This window comes from Papaver somniferum, chromosome 5, assembly GCF_003573695.1.
Source record: "Papaver somniferum cultivar HN1 chromosome 5, ASM357369v1, whole genome shotgun sequence".
Lineage (NCBI taxonomy): Eukaryota > Viridiplantae > Streptophyta > Magnoliopsida > Ranunculales > Papaveraceae > Papaver > Papaver somniferum.
Window position 1 is genome coordinate 191,688,612 of NC_039362.1, and position 6,121 is coordinate 191,694,732.

Sequence of the window (6,121 nt, forward strand, 5' to 3'; positions counted from 1 at the left end):
TTACTTTGCTCATCTGTTGCTGGTCATGACGTACCATCTAGCCAACGAATCGAGAACTTCGCAGCTTCTTCAACACTCATTTCGTCCATCTTTCCTCCTTTTTACTGTCATGCCACCATTATCCATAATAACAGCTACCCGGTCCTGGTCCCCAGTCACCTCATAAACCTCTCCTAGCTGGGCAGTTGACAAAGGTTTGCAAAAGTGTCAAATGATGGAAAATTAACTTGATATCAATTCTTATAATTAAATTGGTCAGTACCTAATAATAAAGGAAGCCTAATTACTGTAAAAACCAAAACAGAAACTTTTGATTATTTGAAACTTGTTGGCATCCGACCTAATTTACATTCATGAATTCTAGCTAGGAACATAATTCTAGCTTAGGGTAGTTCATTCACTTACTTATTCAAGTGTCATGATCCTTCATTTACAGGAGTCCACTACAAGAACAATCATAGTTACACCATGACATATTTCAGCTGCATTGGGGGCACCACCAAGCTTTCTTTACATTGCGACCAGAATGACACAAAATTAGCTACAAGATCACTCTCCTGGTCTACACAATCAAAGATCATTTTAAAATAAAATTTAGAAAAATCTTAAAAGAGAAACAAAACCCTTTGTCTTAAATTTCATACCATTCCAGTATTTTTTTAAGGAAAAAATGACTACTGAGAACCAAAATAAAAATCATAGACCTTTACTTGAAATTCAAATTAACAAATAAGACATCAGAAAAACGGGATTGCACTAAATTTGCCTACTTTCGAGATCAAGGCTTTTATTTAACTCTAGTAAGCATGACTCTCATAAGTCATATCACTGTCTCTTTAAATTTTCTTTTTTTCTTTTGCAATGGCTGGATCAGTAGTCAACACCCCCGAGAACGGCAGCACTACCAGCAACAGCAAGTATGGAGATGGTGCCATGAGCTCTACTAGCAATGCTGATGGTAGTACTAATGCTGATGATAACCATACATCTATTCCTAATCAGTATTATTTACTAATGCCATATCTCGTGTAGACGACCATACAAGCTGAAACCCCATAATATCAAACAAAAAGATTTAACAGTAATCTTCTGTCCAAAACTAAGGCTTCATACAAAAGAGAAACTTATCTCGAATATTAAACTGAGAGTAAGATAAACCCAAATCATAAATTTGGGATTTCACTAATGAAAAACCCAAAACTTCTACCTTGTAAGAAATCACATACCATGAAGAACACAATCAAGTAATACCATGATTTTTCCTGAGAGAAGAAATCGAGAGATTCATCTGGTTTTTAAATGGAATTAATTCAATTATTCTCGATGCATGTTTTTTGAAGACCTGCAATTCCATTAGCTAACCATTTTTCTTCGGTCTTCAATTCCGACTCCAACCATTATTTTTCTTTCTTAGATTCTCTGATGTGAACGATGGTGATGAGGGAAATTGGAATCTTCGTGTATTTTTGGTGCGTGAGAAGATCGAAAATCAATCTACAGATGTTTCTTATTTTGAAGAAAATTATGCTTCCTGTACCTCTACCTCGTTTCCTTGATAAAAAAAAATAAAAAAATAAAACGTAATTTTAGAAAATTATGGGCTTGGGAAGAATTTGTCTTCAGAAAATGAGGGGCGAGAGTCAAGTTTTACGCGGGTGGGTTTCACAGCGGAGAAATCCCAGAAAATGGGTTTGATAGTAGTTTTCACTAGTATTTTTCACTTACAACAGAAGCCCAACAGATACAAGTATGAGAGCCCAACAGAAAAGAACCTAACAAATTCTGCACATAAACAAACAGTCTAAAGTGTTCTTGGACTTTCTAGTCGTTGGGGCACTGTTGGATTCCTCATAGTACTGTATAAGGGCAGAGTCTCTGTGTAATCCCCGTCATTTTGTTGAATATCCAAATAACCTTGCCAAAATGGAAAACCATAATTTTGTGATCTTCCCACCCTTCCGAGAACGGGCAAGAGTACTGACCCATAAATATTGTTGGATTCTTCTTTCAACTTTAACCTGATTCTCTTCCAGTATTCCTTCACATTATTCTCATGCCCAGATTCTTTCTATCTCTCTCGTCTTCTCTTTTTATCCTCACTCAAAAATTCTGAGTTTGTGTGAATTAACATTATTAGAGAGAAACAGAGAGGGAGTAAAGCTAGAGATGAATACAGAGAAAATGGAGTTTATGACAAAGCTTCAAGAAATTTGTGATCATGATTTATGGGGTTTTCCAAATTATACATCCATAAGAGATGGACCTGGGAGATTCAAAGCTTCTGTATTAGTCTGTGGTAAAACTTTTCATGCACCTGATTTTTGTAAATCTTCACAAGAAGCTCAGAATGAAGCTGCTAAACTTGCTTACCATCATTTTAGTACTGCTTCTCCTAAAAAACCTCTTAATCGCCCTGCTAAAATTAGACGCATAGATTCTCCTTCTTCTCCGATATCTAGTACCTCACCTGCATCAGGTATCCTTTCTTTGAAACTTAATACTCAAATTCTTTGTTTCTTTAATACATTAGAGAAAACTGATTTTGTTCTTTGAAACCTGCCAGTTATTACTCATCATTCACCAGAACCTGCCATTCTCCAGCACAAGAACCAGCTTCAGATTTACGCTCAGAAGAGAAAACTCAATTTGCCCACTTATTCATATGTACGTAACGGCCCTCCTCATAACGTCCGCTGCAAAGCTATGGTTACAGTTGACGGACAAACCTTTGAGAGTCCTGAGTTTTGCCGCACTCAGAAGGAAGCAGAACATGCTGCATCAAGAGTTGCTTTAGAGTCATTGATGTGTGCCGGTATTCTAGAGGCAAGGAATTTCAATTCACTATTAATTCAATTTGCTGCTTATATGGTTCTTTGTAAATCCTCATGATTGTTATGGGTTTTGATGTTTGTTAATTGCTGTCCATGTATCAGGATGAGTCGGCTGGTTTCAGCAAGAACTTTTTACAAGAATTCCTAATGAAAGAAGGTCTTCCGTTGCCAATTTATAAGACAAAATCTTGTGGCGCACCTCATTTACCAACATTCTTGTGCACCGTGCAAGTAGGTACTGATGCTTTCGAAGGCACAGCAGCCAGAACAAAGAAACAGGCAGAGATGAATGCGGCAAAAGTTGCATATTGTCAACTTAAAGAACGTAAGTTATTTCATTTGCCCATTTATTACCTCTTTTCAATTTCCTGAGTCCTGAAGAAACATGAACAGATGAATGCGGGTATCACCAAAACTGCAATGCTATTTGAAATGGTGTATTCCTGCATGAACAGATTAATGCTGCTTTTTATGATAGATTTATTTGTTTCCAAGTTCAAAACATGAGATGTGCTATCTCTTCGCAGGTAAATTAAGTGCAACAATGATCTGTGGAGGAAAGGGTGCTCTTCTATGCACTTCTTCTAACTCGTCCTTGAATCTGGACTTGCAACTGAATGTCAAATCAGAAGATCGCTTGGCTACACCACCTGCTCAGGAATCTAAAAAGGAATGGAAAGGTAACCTCTTTCTACACCAAGCTCCAGCTTCGGTTTATGCTAGTTTGTCACCGTCTCCAATGGCATGCTAAATCAAATTAAGCCAATGTCAGAATATTTTCTTGATTGGTTAGATGTTATTGATAAATACTTATGATCGTTAGACTCTTTGTTAGCTGTATAGATAGCTCTTACAATATCTTCATGCTTTATGCAAGATATAGGTAGCTACAAGGATGCTAATCTGACAAAGACAGTAGATAAGGGACCATTCAGCAGTCCTCCCTCAGTTGCTTCTTCCTTCAAGCCTGGTGTTACTCCAATTACGAGGAACAAGGCACCCGGAGCGATAGATGCACGTCTGCAAGATATAGGTAGCTACAAGGATGCTAATCTGACAAAGACAGTAGATAGGGGACAATTCAGAAGTCCTCCCTCAGTTGGTTCTTCCTTCAAGCCAGGTGTTCCTTCAATTACAAGGAACAAGGCACCCGGCGTGCTAGATGCACGTCCCCAAGTTCCATTACCTTTTTCGCTTTCCTCAGCCGATGTCTGTGTGAACTGTTCGCTCTCTCCGGTTCACCAAGGTCGGTGTGAAAGACACTCCCCAGGTTCGCACAGTCAACTAACACCCTATAAAAGGCGCTTTGAGGCACGGGAGCAGGTCAACAACAACAGGTTCAAATCGAAAGGGGGCGTCTAAAGATCGTTCTGGAGTAAATTTATTTCATTTCTACTAAGAGATGGTTGAGTTGTTAGAATCTCAATTTTCGATGACAATTACTTATTCAAAACACACTCAGACCTTTGTTCTGCTGCCGTAAATTTGTATGCAGATCCAAACTCACATGTGCTAGTCCAATTTTAACTATATTATCTAATCTATTATCGATATGGATTGATCGCCATTGAAAGAATTTACTATCTGACGAGGAACTCTAGTCTGTTTCCCGTGACGAGGTAGTATATGAAGCTGATATCGAACCAGCTGTGTAAGACATCCACGATCTCCTAGTATCCCATCGACAGAAGAGATTGCTGAGAGTGCTAAGAAGATGCTCGCAGTTTGTGTGAGCAACATTCTCTGGATAAACCCAGATTGTGGCTCAAAACCCGTATTGAGGTCATGCCAGCTCTAACCAACATGGTGAAACCTGCCAAGATCCTCCTTGAAGAGCTTGCAAGTTCTAAGTGGGAGATACATATGATGTCTCACTAAGAGCGCGCGCTTGCACATAAATGACACCAAGAGCGCTTACATATAAATTTCTGTGTTTAATCTCTATGTAAAATACTTCATAACGACCCATTTTCATGCTAGGTAAAACCATGGGAAACGCTTGAAGGTTGCCTTGCCAAACTCTAGGCGTTTTACCGAAATTTTAGATCAAAGCAAAGAAGTAGCTGGTGAAACGCACTTTAAATTTTAGATAAGAACAGATTCCCTACCCTACGTACTTGGTTTTTGATTTGAAAGCCCAACATAAAAATTGTGATGTTTGCTCCTTATGGAAAGTCCAAGTTCACAATCTAGACTCCGCCCGCGCATTGGAATGCCCCTCATCCAGAAGGTGCGTCAAGTCGTAAACCTGTTCGCCCTGTTGTATAGCTAACATTATATCTGATTGAATAATATTCACCCTACAGCTAATACTATATCATAAATTGCGTTACATTATACACACACACGAGAAGTAGGGACGGAATCATAGCTGGGTTAGGGGTACAAATTTGTACAGAGAGAGTCATGTTCTTGATTTATTCTGCCGCCAAATTTTTTTAATATTTTGGAGGCTATTCTTTGGTTTGAGAAAAAATCTAAATGTAGAGCATACTAAGTTTTGACATTTTTCGATCAATAGACTTATTAAAGTGAAGTAAGAGTTATGCCATACAGATTGTTCTTCCAATGTCTAAGTTCCCCGAACTATATATCCCTACTTAATATTGCATTTTAAGATTTGTCCCATAACTAACTAGAAGTAACAGCTAAAAAGGGAAAATTTAAAAAGAATCCAATAGAAGATTAAAAGAATAAGGTTTGTTTTTTTTGTTTTGTTTTTTTTTGTACGCAATACATTAGGGAACGGATGAATGGCTTTCATTATAGTTACTATGGGCTAACTCAAAATTTCACCAGGGCTAAAAAAAAAATTCTCACAAATTACAACGTCCCACAAATGCTTTTCCACATTTTGGGGTGGGCTAGAGCCTATGTAAGCCACCCCACCTCCGTCACTGCCCACGATTGAGTTTAAAAACTCAAGCCAACACACCCTCGACATAAAAAGCAAAACATACAGAAATTACAAAGAAAACAACGATGATCGATCCAGTACATAGAGTGGTTTGTTTCACTTCACCACACACATAGCTGACAAATAACATACACGTACATAAGCAAATTCAGCCCTGATACCTTCAATAACTGCAATACCCAGATTAATCAGATACATAGGTCCCTGAAGACCAACCGCTACAGTGAGCCCCAGGACAGCAAGTGCCAGCAGTACAAGCTTCACCGATGTTCAAACATTTACGGCGACAATAATAGCCTGAAGCTGGAACAAAAGGAAGAGGTACAGGATGATAAGCCCTACAATATAGATTTAACTCATTGTCACAGCACTC

The 6,121-nt window shown here is 38.4% G+C and overlaps 1 long non-coding RNA gene across 1 annotated transcript; it reads right to left on the reverse strand.

Annotated features, from left to right (window-relative positions):
• Window positions 1–1,280, reverse strand: LOC113278380. Its single transcript, XR_003325467.1, has 3 exons — window positions 1,227–1,280; window positions 406–562; window positions 1–177 (listed from the first exon to the last, which is right to left on the reverse strand). It is a non-coding gene; the product is annotated as an uncharacterized LOC113278380 (long non-coding RNA).
• Window positions 1,281–6,121: the final 4,841 nt, after the last annotated feature.